The sequence below is a fragment of the Rhinichthys klamathensis genome, unplaced genomic scaffold, assembly GCF_029890125.1.
Source record: "Rhinichthys klamathensis goyatoka isolate OS25496 unplaced genomic scaffold, OSU_Roscu_1.1 h1tg000177l_1, whole genome shotgun sequence".
In the NCBI taxonomy this organism is placed as follows: domain Eukaryota; kingdom Metazoa; phylum Chordata; class Actinopteri; order Cypriniformes; family Leuciscidae; genus Rhinichthys; species Rhinichthys klamathensis.
In genome coordinates, this window is record NW_026606706.1 from 1,391,945 (window position 1) to 1,407,467 (window position 15,523).

At 45.5% G+C, this 15,523-nt stretch overlaps 1 protein-coding gene across 2 annotated transcripts in view; it reads left to right on the top strand.

Annotated features, from left to right (window-relative positions):
• The window catches only part of il1rapl1a (interleukin 1 receptor accessory protein-like 1a), a 121,222-nt gene that overhangs the window by 39,930 nt on the left and 65,769 nt on the right, over window positions 1–15,523 (top strand). The gene's annotated exons all lie outside the window — the stretch shown is intronic.

Genomic DNA, 15,523 nt, shown 5'->3' on the forward strand with positions numbered 1-15,523 from the left:
ACAATGTATAAAATGCTCCATTACCTTGTATCTTACGTTGTGGCCCCGTAGAAGCAGTTTTTGTAAAAATAGGCTAACGATTGCGTCATAACACGCGACTCTCTGTCGCATAGAAGAGAAATGACCGTAAAGACAGATGTAGAAGCTCACGCGCAATCGGGGGACTTGGAGGCATAAAGTCAAGGGAGAAGCCCATAAAGTTGCTCCTGCTGCGAGCTCATGAACAGCTAATACTCACGATCTCCGGCTCTGCAAGATTCAGAAGGGAATGATTCAGATTCCTCTTGGCACAGCTACTAGAAGACGTAAAACTGTCAGTCAGGTTGCTCATGTCACAACTACGTCTTCAAGCTCAGTTTGAGCATGCGCAGTGCGCTTGGCAATCAGGAAGTGAGTGCTTCTATTTGACTTCACTTTTCTCCGTTGAAGTCTATGGGGTCGCTGTGTCCATTTCTTTTACTGTCTATGGGTGAATTACAGTGAACCGTTTGAGACGGGAGACCAAAAATAAATTTTAAAATAAAATCTAAATTTTAAAACGACACGTCGACTAATTTGCATGGTCGATTACATCGACTAATCGCGGCAGCACTGTGGCTATACTTTAAAACACTGTATATTTTAGCATTTTGTTCTGGTGAAGTGCCTTACATCGTAGACTTCAGGTAAGTGCATTGTTTGCACATTTCATAACTTTATATTTGACAATACCCCCTTTCACACAGTAATCCCTTACCGTAAAATTACCAGAATGACTTTACCGGTATAGACAAATATGATGTTCACACAAGCAACGTTCTGGCCATTCTACCGGTATCTGCACCAAAATACCGGTAAATTCTGTAATGTCAGTCATTAGGGGTACGACGAGATCTCGAGACTAAAATGTGACGAGATTTCGCGCCGAGTGAAAAGCTGTCTCGTGATATCACCACGACGGAGCGCGAGGGTGAAATAAGCATAAAATATTCCACCGCTACACTCACATTCGCCTCAACTGTCGTTTTGCTGTTTTTATAAAAAAATAAAAACCATTTGATTATAAACTAATCTAAAAGTCTGCTCTGCTCATCCAGCACGAGTAGCCGTCAGTGCAGTAAGAATCACAGTTCACTGATCGTGTGACGATGGTGGAGGTTCTCTTTCATCATCTTGTGTTCGAGATCCACCTATGGGAAGGGCATCCGTACCTGACCTCTGCAGTCTGGCAAGACAGACAGAAGCGCGCAGCCAATGCCAGGTAAGGCCCCACCCCCTTACCTGAGGGCATATAAAGCCTGCATGCGCTACTGTTCTCCAGTTGACATTCGCTTTTCGCGATCTCTGCACTTACACAGTTCGGTTGGATTTGCACTGCTCACTTGCGTGTCTTCAGGAGGACATATCGCCAGATCAGCCTCCGCCAGACGTTACAGTCGTTTATTCAGCCTGATTAGCTGTGTCCTGCATCTGGAGCAGCCCGTGCTCTCGCTTTTCTCACCTGCTCCCCTTTCCACGGCTGCCCGCCATGGATTTTTCTGTTTTTCACCGGTATGTCGCTGTCTAAATCTGCCGCTTCTCCGCCTGCCCGGCCGCGTGTGGTGTGCTGATCACACTAAAGGACCTTCACTCTTTCTACGTGGTCTGCTTGGGCCTCAAACACGCTCAAGAAGCCTTGGAGAACCCGGAGAATTGCAGTCAGTCCCTTACGCTGCCCAAAAAGCTTTTGCGACGCCGTCTTAAAGTCGCAGTGACCCAGTGCGCTGAGCTCGGCCTTTCTGACTCGGATGGGGGACATGGTGACGACAACGCGCTATCAACGGGCCTCCCGGGGCGCTACTTTACTTATCTGGGCTGACCAGCCCAATCCTGCGTTCCCCGAAGAGGACATCTTTGCGGGCAAACTCCCGCTCGTCGCCGAACCGGCCGGTTCCGGCGATGAGGACGAGGAGGCCATCCTGCCCTCTGGCGTTCCCCAGCCCTACGCCCCCGCGGCCTTGCCTCAGTCTATCCTCCTGGAAGTGTGTGAGCGAGCAGTTGCTCGCCTCAACATTGAGTGGCCGGCTCCACAGAGCGCCACCAACCAGGAAAGGGACATTTACGACGGGAAAGTACTGGGACCCCCTCCCGGTTCTAGGAAACAACTCTTCCCCGTCCTTTCAGCGTGCGCGAAGCACATGAGGCACAACTGGAGCGACCCGCTGGGTGATCAAGCAGGGTGATCCCCAGCTATCGATTCCTCCATCGCCAGGCACCTTAACCCCACCCTGGGCGGGCTGCACACTCCCCCTAAGCCAGTCTTGCCCAACAAGATGGACCGTTTTTCTGCCTCAGTTCACCAGGCCGCTTACAAGTCCTCGGCCTTGGCTGTCAGGGCCCTGAACGTCTCCTCCCTCCTCTCCGTTTACCAGGCGGAGATCTTGGACGAATTAGGGCAACAGCTGGAAAAAGGAACCCCCTCTCTACCCATGTGAAAGGAGATCCTTACCGTTAATGACCTCGTCCTCCGTAACGCTCGTCAGGCCGTCCAAGCCTGCGGGTGCTCTATGGCGCTTTCTGTGGTGGGAGAGCGCGCGCTCTGGCTTAACCTGTCGGGCCTTCCTGACAGTGAGAAGAGGCGCATCGTGGGCGCTTGGGTAGAGCCCGGCCGAGCTCTCTTTGGCCCTGCCGTCGCATTGATGCAGCAATGATGTGACGACAAAAAGGAGGATGAGGCCTTCAAGTTATGCCTTCCTAGGAAGCCGGCCCCACGCCAGGTGCCCCCTGTGCGTTGCCTAACCCACCTGTCACAGGACGAAATTTCCATTAGGGCAAGGAAAGGCCCCGCAACAAACCCCCCTCCCACGGCAGAATAACCCACCTCCTGCTAAGCACTGGGGGAAATCGACTCCTGCCACGGCAGGAAGACCATCGAACCCTACCCCCACCGATTCGAAACACAAGCGGCCGGCCTGATGTTCAGCCGATATGGGCACGAGTCCCTCTGACTCTTTTCCTGCCCAAGAACACCTGTCCAAAAGACGGAGGGTCTCTCGCGGATAGGTCGATTCCCCCCCTCCCGAGGCTGCCCAGCCCATGTGTTCAGTGGATGTTGTGTGTTCTCCCCCCACGTCCAGGGGGTCTGTTGTGAGGAAAAGTACAAAAGTAGTGTCACCACACCCCACATACTCTGTTCCCCTCACCCAATTATTGAAGGCTTCGGCCCCAGTGTTCCCTCAACACAAAACACACACAAAGTGTTCCCCAACACAAAAAAAAAAACACAGTAAAACAAACTAATCGATTGAATTCGTTACTGAGAGAGGACCTCTCTCCGCAGAGAGATATCATCTCCCTGCAGAGAGAGAAAATCTCTGTGAACCCCTGCATGTCGCCCCTAGTTCGACCACTAGAGGGCGCCATTGCATCAAAAATTAGCCAGCTGGGCATGCACAGCGCTGCTTCGGCTCGGGTGGGAACACTCGCCAGTCACGAATTGGCTTGGCAACCTGTTTCGGCTCCCGAGTGGGTGACGCGTACAATAATGCAGGGCTACAGACTGCAGTTTGTAATGAAACCCCCGCATTTCAACGGCGTTCTCTCTTCACACACGGAGGAGAGCGCCGCACAAATTTTGAACAAGGGAGCGATTCAGGTGGTGCCCCCCAATCCGATAAATCAGGGATTTTATTCTCGTTATTTCCTGGTACCACAGAAGGACGGCTCTCTCCGCCCAATCTTGGACCTCCGTGTGTTGAACAAACATTTGAGGAAATACAATTTCAGAATGTTAACACATGGCTCACTCGCCCGCGCCATAAAACAGAACGACTGATTCACATCGGTCGATCTGAAAGATGCTTCTTCCACATAAGCATTATCCGCCACACAGGAAGGTTCTTCGTTTCGCCTACCAAGGCACGTTACAAATTCACAGTTCTGCCGTTCGGGTTCTCGTTAAGCCCTCAAAGTTTCTGTCTGTGTGCGGAGGCGGGCTTAGCACCCATGACAGTGTCAGGTCTGAGGATTTTGACATACATAGACGATTGGCTCATTATAGCCGAATCAAAGAAGAAAGTGTTGCAGGACACCTGCCGTGTGCTCGCGCACATCACATCTCTCGGGTTCAGGGTGAATGTGAACAAGAGCAATTTTACACCCAGTCACACTGAGATTTTCCTGGGCTTGGAGTTGAACTCAGACTCCATGGGAGCCCGTCTCTCTCAAGAGCGCATTCTCTCTCTAATGAACTACCTGTCGCAGTTCAGAGAGGGGGCAAAAGTACAATATCGTACATGCCTCAGGCTGCAGGGTCTTATGGCTTCATCTATCCAGGTTTTGCCGCTGGGACTCCTGAGAATGCGAGCGTTCATGAAATGGGTTTTGTCACTACGTTTCAGCCTGATACGCGATCTTTGTAACAGTGCAGCTTTGCGACACTGGAAGAGCGCGTCATTTTACGCACAGGGAACCCCTTTGGGGACGGTTATGATGTGGAAAGTTGTGACGACAGATGCGTCCTTAACAGGCTGGGGTGCCACCCAGGAGGGCAGAACGGTGAACGGTTTGTGGCCGAGCAAACTACGTTCAGCACACATAAATTATTTAGAGCTTATGACCATATGGAAAGCTCGGAATCATTTTCAGCCTCGCCTGCAGGGACATCATGTGCTCGTAAGCTGCGACAATACCACGGCAGTGGCTTACATCAACCGTCAGGGCGGCGTGCGCTCGTCGAAACTTCACGCTCTAGCTCACAAGCTTTTGGTGTGGAGCATACGTTTTTTCCTGTCGTTACGCGCGACTCATGTTCCAGGCATTCTGAACAGAAGTGCGGACCTTCTATCGAGGGGGAACCCAATTTATGGAGATTGGCGCTTCCATCCTCAGATAGTGGGTATGATATGGATGAGATTCGGACAGGCAACCGTAGATCTATTCGCCTCACGCAAAAACTACCATGGCCCAAAGTGCTGCTGTATGCTTTTCCTCCCCTGTGCCTGATAATTCCTACACTGGCCAGGGTGAGAGAGCAGGGCCTGTCTCTCATTCTGATAGCACCCAGGTGGCCCAAAGCACCATGACTGGTGGAGATAATTCCTCTGTTATATGCCCAGCCGTGACGCCTCCCCACCCGCACAGACCTACTGTCCCAAGCGAACAGGGAGATTTATCACCCACACCCGGACAGGGTGGCTCTCTGGGTCTGGCCCGTGAGAGGACAAACCTAAGTGCCTTAGGCCTTCCCCCGCGTGTGGTTGCTACTATACAGAATGCCAGGGCCGTTTCTACGCGGTCCTTATATGGCTGTTAAGTGGCAAGTGTTCGAAGGGTGGTTTGATGGGCATGGTCTCACATAATATCAGTGCGCAGTTCCTGATATTTTGTGTTTCCTTCAAGAACTTATGGATAAGGGCAGGTCCTTTTCCACCATTAAGGTCTACCTGGCAGCGATTTCTGCTTGTCATGTGGGTTTTGAGGGCTCAGCGGTTGGGCAGCGTCCTCTAAACCGCAGATTTATGAAGGGTGCCTGTCGCTCTTTGCCAGTCATCAGAAGAACGGTCCCTCAATGGGACCTCTCCATAGTGCTGGAGGCTCTGTCTCAATTCCCTTTTAGCCCCTGGGAAATATTTCCCTAAAACTGCTGTCTTTCAAGACAGCTTTGCTCTTGGCCTTGGCATCAGCTAAACGTGTCAGTGAGCTACATGCACTCTGGGTCCATTCCTCGTGCACTAAATTCTCTTTTGGTGGAGATAAGGTTTTCCTTAAAGTCCCTGTAAAGTCAAAATTAAGTATGTGTTCTGAGTTTGTCACACCACAGAAAAATGTGTTATTAGCCACCCAGCCACATTTGAATGATAAAAAAAGCCGGCAAGTACATAAAATAAGCTATCAAAATCTTGAAAAAATCAGCATTATTCTCTGCTCTCAAATGCTGGGGGCGTGTCCGCTGGCTGCGCTGAAACCACGCCCACTCGTGGGAAAGCTGCCGACGGTGATATTAGGTGATACTGCTTTCGGGACGGGGAGATGAAGGCCGAGGCGGGAGATAGTCGGTTCGGCCCCATTTACCAGTAAGAGCGGATTATCAGTGAATCCCAGTTGTCTCCGACGAAAGTTTATAAAACTATCCCGTGTAAAATGATCACTACAGAGGCGGGTGTTGGCGGTGAATCTCAGCTCTCCATCAAGGTTGGCTCTTCACAAAATTAATCCACCTCTTCTTGATGTGATCGTTTTTAGGAAATTTAAATAAAGACACCGATCTGTTTTGTACATGATTGCATCCAGGTAGTAGCCTACGCATTTCCGTGTCGAAGGCATAGCTAGCTAGCAAACTGTAGGCTGTAGTAACTGATAGTACTGACAGTAACTCGCGATTGAGCGCCAAACTGATGTGAATGTGCTCTATTGTTAGGGGAGGGGCCAGCCTCAGTGGCCTCAGTGCGTCAAGTAGGGGCGTGTCTAGGAGCTCAGGGGCTCCAGTGCGTCATCGAGCCCCCGCTTTAGCCCCGCCCAAAAAATCCGGAAAATAGCAATGGTAAAAAACTGTTTAACGGTCTAACTCCACAATTCAGTACTTCACAGTTCACAGTCTTTGTAATATGTTTTAGCAATACATTTCTAATATGTTTAGAATTGTTTTTTAGAATTTCCTTTCCGGCCTTCATGCCGAAATGCTTTCCTGCGTTCACATCGGAGGTGTTAGAGCTGTCCGCTTTTCACCCTCCATCTTTTTCCTCTGCGGAGGATCAAAGACTGAATGCCCTGTGTCCTGTCCGTGCCTTACAGACATATTTGGCTAGGACCAGTGCTTTCCGGAAGAGTGACCAGCTCTTTATTTCATGGGCACCCCCTCACAAGGGGCATCCCATATCTAAGCAACGCCTCTCACATTGGCTTGTGCACGCTATAATTTTGGCATATGAATCGAAGGGAGTGCAGCCCCCAGGGGACATCAGAGCTCATTCCACGAGGGGCTTAGCCGCCTCTCGGGCTCTGTTCAGGGGAGTATCGCTGCAGGACATCTGCTCTGCTGCCAGCTGGGCTTCTCTCCATACGTTTGTGCGTTACTACCGGCTGGATGTCACTAGAACCTCGGTAGCACATTCTGTTTTGGAGGTGGGGTCGTCTTGTGTGCCACACACATTTCATGTCCTGCCTGTACACAGCAGTTATGTGTGTGTGTCAGTATCATGAATATGGCGGGTTCATGATTATGGGACGTGTCAGGCACCGGCCCTTTGGGTGACCGTCTTTCTCTGGCTTACAGAACCTCACTCTGAGTGTATTGGGCAATCGGGGAGCTGTCCATGCCCATAGGTGGATCTCGAACATGAGATGATGAAAGAGAACAATAGGTTACTGTCGTAACCCCGGTTCTCTGAAACATCGAGTGGAGAGATCAACCAGCTGTGCCCCGCTTACCGCACGAGAAGCGAATATACTTACTGGAGAACAGTAGCGCATGCAGGCTTTATATGCCCTCAGGTAAGGGGGTGGGGCCTTACCTGGCATTGGCTGCGCGCTTCTGTCTGTCTTGCCAGACTTGGTGCAATTGGATGCTTCTGCAGATGTCAGGTACGGATGCCCTTCCCATAGGTGGATCTCTCCACTCGATGTTTCAGAGAACCGGGGTTACGACAGTAACCTATTGTTTCGTTGCACAACAGAGCCTAAACGTCTGATAAATGTCTTATCTTGTAGAATGCGCGCTCAGAACCACTGCATCTTATACACAGAGTAAGCGCGATCACGAATTTGAAAGTAAAATACGAGCTCCCTGATGCGCGCAAATTAGGCTGCATACATACAATAATCTGTCTCCCAATACCCATCTCTGGACTGTTTAGTTGTGGCTATGGTCTCTGTTTGCACTTCGAATATTGAGAGAGTACTGTAACGTCTTGACAAAGGAGGCTCAGTTTCTGGACTTATAATCGGAACGCAAGAACAACTCTAAAGACAAGCTCACCAGCCTCGTTTCTCTCTCCCTGGCCTTTTCCGGAATCCAAACTCACCACATTAACCCTATAACTGCCGGTGCAAAATAAAACCGCAATTTCACAACAATTATAAAGAGTCTGTGCACTACAGTGCTTTTATTATGGTTGCACTTGCACTTATTGTTTGCACTTAATAAGACTAAGAGATAACTGTGTTCTATGTTCAATTTGGGAGTTCAGTTAGGAGATCACACACAGCCTCAATCAGAAATTCTAAAAAGCTCATAAAATGTACAGTAAGGTCTGAAGAGACTCATGTGAAATCATACAGGAGAAAAGCCAGTCAATAAAAGGGTGTTTGACAGGCACTTTGAAAGGCGTAAGGAGATAATCACACGCGTTTTTGCTCTTAAAAACACGAGACACAGAGATAGTATCTAAATTCAGAGCCGCAGCGAAATGGTCAAATATGTCCATCTAGTGCATATTTACATAGAAAAATTATTTAAAAGCAGCGGTGCTTACTGTAAACAGCGCTAAGTAATAGCATCATCTCCATTATAACTTTATGATTGGCCCACAACAGACTTCTTACGTTCGGACCTTGTACGTGCTCATACCGGTAATCTTTATTCTTTGTTCACACACAGCATCATGCCGGTAATTTACTGGTAATGTTACAACCTCTCATACTGGTAAAATGCCAGAGCCGATTTTTGAAAAAGTCCTGTTCACACATGATATTTTAACGGTTATTTACCAGTAATTTACCAGTAAAGACTACATGTGTGAAAGGGGCTAATGTATAAGTGTTCAAGGGTCTTCTGCAGAGCGAGGTGATTGTTGTTGGTGTGTGTGCATAGAGAGGTTATTGTTGGTGTGTGTGTCAAGGCATTGGATCATGGTGGATTAGCAGTAATCTTGGCTAGTGACACTCCCCGGTGGTCGGATCACTAAGCACACAGCCTCTCAGTCTTTCTGCTGAACACATCTCACACAGAAAGAAGCCAAACAACCTTTTTGCAGCAGCTACAAGCTTTAAACTCATTGAGGTTTGGCTGATTGACTCACATTTGTATGCACACAGTCATGGGATTGCTCAAGACAGTTGGAGTCTTAAACTGTCAAGTGATCATTAGTACCTTACTTGGGGGACATACACAAACAAATAAAAACCTCTTAGAGTAAGCACACAGTGAGGGAACACTAATCTCTTTGTATTTTAATATATAAAGCGTTTTAATGTTTAAATTCCTCATCTCAAATGGCTCATTTTTTTCTAATGACCCTTCAGAAGAAGAAAAAAAACGCAAGTGGACTAAAAATCTAATATCTGTGTCAAGGCCAGGGCCGTGATTCAACCTCCCTAAAATGTTTTCAAGTTTCAAAGGAGCCCTTTACTTATACTGCCATTAAAGACTCCATGAAATGGTTTAAGAAACACAATTTTCTTTGTTGTTTTGACATATTTCCTATTGAAACGGGTAGCTGAGGCAGAACAAATCGAAAGGCTTATACTTTTTCAAATAGCCAACTGCTTTTAAGTAGAATATCACAGCCTAGCAAAACCATGATTTACTACTCGCTGTAGCTAGATGATGACAAGTGGTATTAGGGAAAGGAGACATCAATCTAGAGAACATTTTATTGTACAAACAATTTTAAACACCTGCAAACAATAGAATTTCATTAATATTATTATGATTAAATTATATTGAAGTGAACCGTGACTCTTGAACCTTGGCCCTCTCACCCTCTTCCCTCGCCAGGAAAAAGTAAAATCATCCTAAAATCAGCCAACTTACCGTGTCCTCTTCTAGTCATGCATAAGTTACCTTTTACAAGAAATGCAATAAGCAGTCAGCACAGTGAGTTTGAGAGTTATCACCAAAATAATACAAAATGTAATAAATCCTCATTATCCTCAGTACAAATAATAGCATCATCGCACAATCGATGTCACACAATCAGCTAAATATAGTGATAACTAGCCGGGTTGCAAAATGTACGACACACAAAACCTTTACAGATTGACCAGTAATTCTGCTTAATTACTGTTTTCTTAAATAAAGATCATAAAGGGATGGACATGGTCAGCAACGATACTCAGGTAGGCTGTGGTCTTAAAAAGTTAAAGCTCAGTTGGTACTAAGGGGGCCAAAGTGTTCCAAGAAAATACCCCCCACACCATTACACCACCACGACCAGCCTGAACCATTAATACAAGACAGGATGGATCCATGCTTTTATGTTGTTTACTCCAAAATTCTGACCCAACCACCTGAATGTTGCAGCAGAAATCAAGACTCATCAGACCAGGCAACGTTTTTCCAATCATCTATTGTCCAATTTTGGTGAGCCTGTGTGAATTGTAGCCTCAGTTTCCTGTTCTTAGCTGACAGAAGTGGCACTCATTGTGGTCTTCTGCTGCTGCTTCTGCTTCAAGGTTCGACGTGTTGTGCATTTAGTAGTAACGATTGGTTATTTGAGTTACTGTTGCCTTTCTATCAGCTCGATACAGTCTGGCCATTCTCCTCTGACCTCATGTATCAACAAGGCATTTTTGCCCACAGAACTGCCGCTCACTGGATATTTTCTCATTTTCAGATCGTTCTCTGTAATCCCTAGAGATGGTTGTGCGTGAAAATCCCAGTAGATCAGCAGTTTCTGAAATACCCAGAGTAGCCTGTCTGGCACAAACAACCAGGCATTCAAAGTCCCTTAAACCACATTCAAAGTCACTTAAATTACCTTTCTTTTCCATTCTGATGCTCAGTTTGAACTTCATCGTCTTTACCATGTATACAAGCCTAAATGCATTGAGTTGCTTCCATGTGATTGGCTGATTAGATATTTGTGTTAATGCGCAGTTGAACAGGTGTACCTAATAAACTGGCCAGTGAGTCTATATACACTATATTACCAAAAAAATTGGGACACCCCTCTAAATCATTGAATTCAGGTGTTACAATCACTTTCATGGCCACAGTTGTATAAAAATCAAGCACCTAGGCATGCAGACTGCTTCTACAAACATTTGTGAAAGAATGGGTCGCTCTCAGGAGCTCAGTGAATTCAAGCGTGGTATCGTGATACGTTGCCACCTGTGCAATAAGTCCATTCGTGAAATTTCCTCACTACTAAATATTCCACGGTCAACTGTTAGTGGTAGTATAACAAAGTGGAAGCAATTGGGAACAACGGCAATTCAGCCACGAAGTGGTAGGCCAAGGCCACATAAAATCACAGAGTACAGAAGTCGCCAACTTTCTGCAGAGTCAATAGCTACAGACCTCCAAACTTCGTGTGGCCTTCAGATTAGCTCAAGAACAGTGCGTAGAGAGCTTCATGGAATGGGTGTCCATGGCCGAGCAGCTGCATCCAAGCCTTACATCACCAAGTGCAATGCAAAGCGTCGGATGCAGTGGTGTAAAGCACACCGCCACTGGAGCAGTGGAGACGTGTTCTCTGGAGCAACGAATCACGCTTCTCTGTCTGGCAATCCGATGGATGAGTCTGGGTTTGGTGGTTGCCAGGAAAACGGTACGTGCCTGACTGCATTGTGCCATGTGTAAAGTTTGGTGGAGGGGGGATTATGGTGTGGGGTTGTTTTTCAGGGGTTGTGCTTGGCCCCTTAGTTCCAGTGAAATGAAACTCTTAATGCTTCAGCATACCAAGACATTTTGGACAATTTCATGCTACCAACTTTGTGGGAACAGTTTGGGGATGGCCCCTTCCTGTTCCAGTGCACAAAGCAAGGTCCATAAAGACATGGATGAGCAAGTTTGGTGTGGAGGAACTTGACTGGCCTGACCTCAACCCGATAGAACACCTTTGGGATGAATAAGAGCGGAGACTACAACCCAGGCCTTCTCGTCCAACATCAGTGCCTGACCTCACTGCGCTTCTAGAAAAATGGTCAAAAATTTCCATAAACACACTCCTAAACCTTGTGGAAAGCCTTCCCAGAAGAGTTGAAGCTGTTATAGCAGCAAAGGGTGGGCCAACTCCATATTAAACCCGTGATTAAGAATGGGATGTCATTAAAGTCCATGTGCATGTTAAGGCAGATGTCCCAAAATTTTGGCAATATAGTGTATATACTAACTGTAGATACTGAAGTCACATTTCAAAAGATCAGATGTGTATTACAGATCAAAATTAAAAATATAATTTTAAATGTTTTTTTTTTTTACACTGTCATCCAAAAAAAACACACATCTGTGTCACATGTGAGAAGAAAAAGCATATTTGGGCCACATTCAGCTGCAATGTGAACGCAGCCCTGTCACACGGAGCTTGAGAGAGATGAAAGTGCATTGCTACAGAGACCTGAGATAGGATTGTGTGAGTGTGCATGGAGGGATTCAGATGTAATTTGCATGAAATGCATCCAAAATCTTAATGATTTGCAAGCTGGTTGTTTTATCTTACACAATGGGAAGGAAGGGGAGTGTAGAGAGAGAAAGAGAGGGAGAGTTCAATCAACTTCTCATTCGTTTTCTCAACCTTCTGTTTTTCTCTGACTATTTTAGTGCAGTAGGTTGCGCAGGATTGAGAACATGTGAATGTTTTATAGGCTTACATAAGGGACCTCACCCCAGAGACAACCGACCTCGTTATCGTTCATTTAGCAGTGAAAAACAAGATAGATAGATGGGGTGGGGGTAGATGAGAGGATGAAACGAGAATGGGGAATGCAGAGGGAGAGGGGAGAGAAAAGCATGTACATGCAGAGGAACCGAGAAGGATGGGATACATTTGTGATACAAGTGAATGTTGGAGAAAGAAGCATGGGGGAAAGAACCTGGTTTCAGGTGTGCGAGTGATATGAGCTTTCAGAGAGGGAGAAAAGGGTGGAAAGGAGAAAATAATGCAGTTGATTCCATTTTGATTCCATTTCGTTTCTTTTATCTGTTACCCAGAGTGCCTCAGGGAAGCTTGGCTTGTTAGCATCACTTGGGCAAAGAAATATAGGGATCTTTGCAGGATGAAACATCTCTCTTTCTCATTGCTTCTCTTGCTTTCCCCCTTTGCTTGCATAAAAAGGTCAGAGTTTCTTATAGCGGTGGGGAGCCGTTTAAAGCACACCTGATATTAGAGTGGAAGCTTGTCTCTACATATCTCAGCCTTCATACATCTGGAAATCGTTGCGTAATGTGCAGCCGACCAAAGCTAACTGTGTGTTTGCATGTGTGCATTTGAGAGCCACAGGCCTGTGGTGTATGGGTACGTACCCCGTAGTTTATTGGGTCAGTGCGTTCAGGTTTAATATGACTATGTAATTGCCTCATCTCTCTTTGAGTGTGTTATTAGCGTGATGTGTCACAGCCCCTTAGATTTAACCCTTATGTTCTGCTTGGGGTCTCAGAGACCTCAAGGCCATACAAAAATATACTATAATATTTTAATAGCTTGGAAAATACACTTTAATTCAACATAAATTGACCCTGTCTACTTTTTTTTTAACTTAATGCAAGGTCTTGGTATTATTGTGAACAATTTATCCGTGAACATCATTCCAAATAAAAATAAAAAAATCTCATTTTTCTTCTCACTTCACTTATGCAATGTGAACTAATTGATATTGTTAACCAATAATCACATTAAGCAAACATGTATTTGGTCTGGCTCCATTCTGGTATGCAATGCCCACTTTTCATGGCCCACTAACTAAATACATAAATACAATTTAAAAAGCTAAAATTTCAGCTGCCATTACTTCAGTCTTCAGTGATCCTTCAGAAATCATTCTTATATGATTATTTGGTGCTCAAGAAACAATTCTAATTATTATCAATGTTGAAAATTGGCTTTTTTGGTAACACTTTATAAGTTTAAAGTAATAAAGTCATGGAAAATGGGAAAATTTATTAGACATTAATAGCATTAGTATTAAGTGTTCCTTAAAAAAATATTCATTCAATTGGTATCTTCTGACTGGAAATGACACAAGTAAGAGGGCAAAGACTGTAAGCCATTGTGTGAGAGATTAATTTAAAATATTAGCTTCTTTTTTTTTCTTTTTTTTAAACATTTTGACAAAATGTTCCATGTTCAAAATTATTCATATCCCAGATCTTATCGCAAAGTTCTCACGAAATGCAATCTTCTGCACCGTTCTAAATGCTCCTGGTAACTTCTAGCATGCTAGAGCATTCTAATCAACTATAAATTCAGAACAGCTGATACACCTGTTTGCTAGTCAGTTTCTGGTCAATTGCAAGTCATGGTTAAAACCAATACGTTGTCGTTTAGTGAGGACCTCCGGTTGCACATTGTGGATGCTTACAAGAAAGTGAAAGGCACAAAGGTATTTCCAAATGTTTTCAAGTTCCAGTGGCCACTGGGCAAAGCATTATTAGAAAGTTCAAGGAGTTTCACACTGTAAAAAAATTAAAAGGACATGGTAGGACTAGGAAGCCAAAAGTGACCCCTGCGCTGGCAAGACTGGTAGTGCGGAGGCTAAGAAGAATCCAAGGATCACCAGCAAAGCCATCCTGAATAAGCGGAGTAATGCTGGTGCCAACATTTCTAGGCAGACACTCCAGCGGACACTGTATAGGGCTGGCCTCCATGGACACCGACCAAGGAGGACTCCACTTTTTCAAGGCAGGCACAGAAAAGCTCGCCTAACCTTTGCAAAAGCTGACCTGGACAAAGAAGAAGCCTTTTGATCATCTAATATGTGGTCTGATGAGACAAAAATGTAGTTGTTTGGACGTAGGGATGTGGCTTTTATTTGGAGAATAAAGAAGCATTCAACCCCAAGAACACCATCCCCATGGTCAAGCATGATGGTGGGAACATAATGCTTTAGGAGTGTTTTTCAGCCAATGGGCGAGGCAACCTTGTAAATGTAAATGGCATCATGAAAAAAGAAGACTACATTAAGATTCTGGAGCAAAACATCAGACAGTCTGCAGAAAAACTTGGCCTGGGGACGCAGTGGATCTTCCAACAAGATAACGATCCAAAACACACAGCAAAAGTGGTCAAGAAATTGTTGGCAGAGAACAATATCAACGTTTTGGAGTGGCCAAGCCAGAGTCGAGACCTGAATCCAATTGAGAATTTGTGGAGAGAACTGAAGACCAGAGTGATGGTAAGGAAGCCTTCCAACCTCAAGGACCTGGAGATCTATGCAAAAAAGGAATGGTCCAAAAACCGTTTGACATCTGTGATGAAAAAGAAAGGCTTTGCCATTGGTTATTGAGAAACGGTATGAATAATTGTACACATAAAATGTTTTGTCAAAATGTAAAAAAAAAAGAAGCTAATTTTCTTCATAAATATCTCTTACACAAGGTCTTACTTTCTGTTGTCACCATTTGTGTAATTTCCTGCCAGAATATGCCTATTTGTCAAATAAAAATTCACCATAATTAAACATTTGGCCTGGGTGATTTTGGGCTTAACTGTAAATATGTAGTTTTCTGTGATGGGCAGGTTTAGGGGTAGAGTTAGTGTAAGGGGATAGAATGTACAGTATATAAACCATTACACCTATGGAGAGTTCCCGTAAACAACATATGCCAACGTGTGCATGGGTGTGTGCACATTTTAAGGAACACTGAATATGAATGCAATTAATGTCGAAGAAAAGTTGGTTTAAGGCA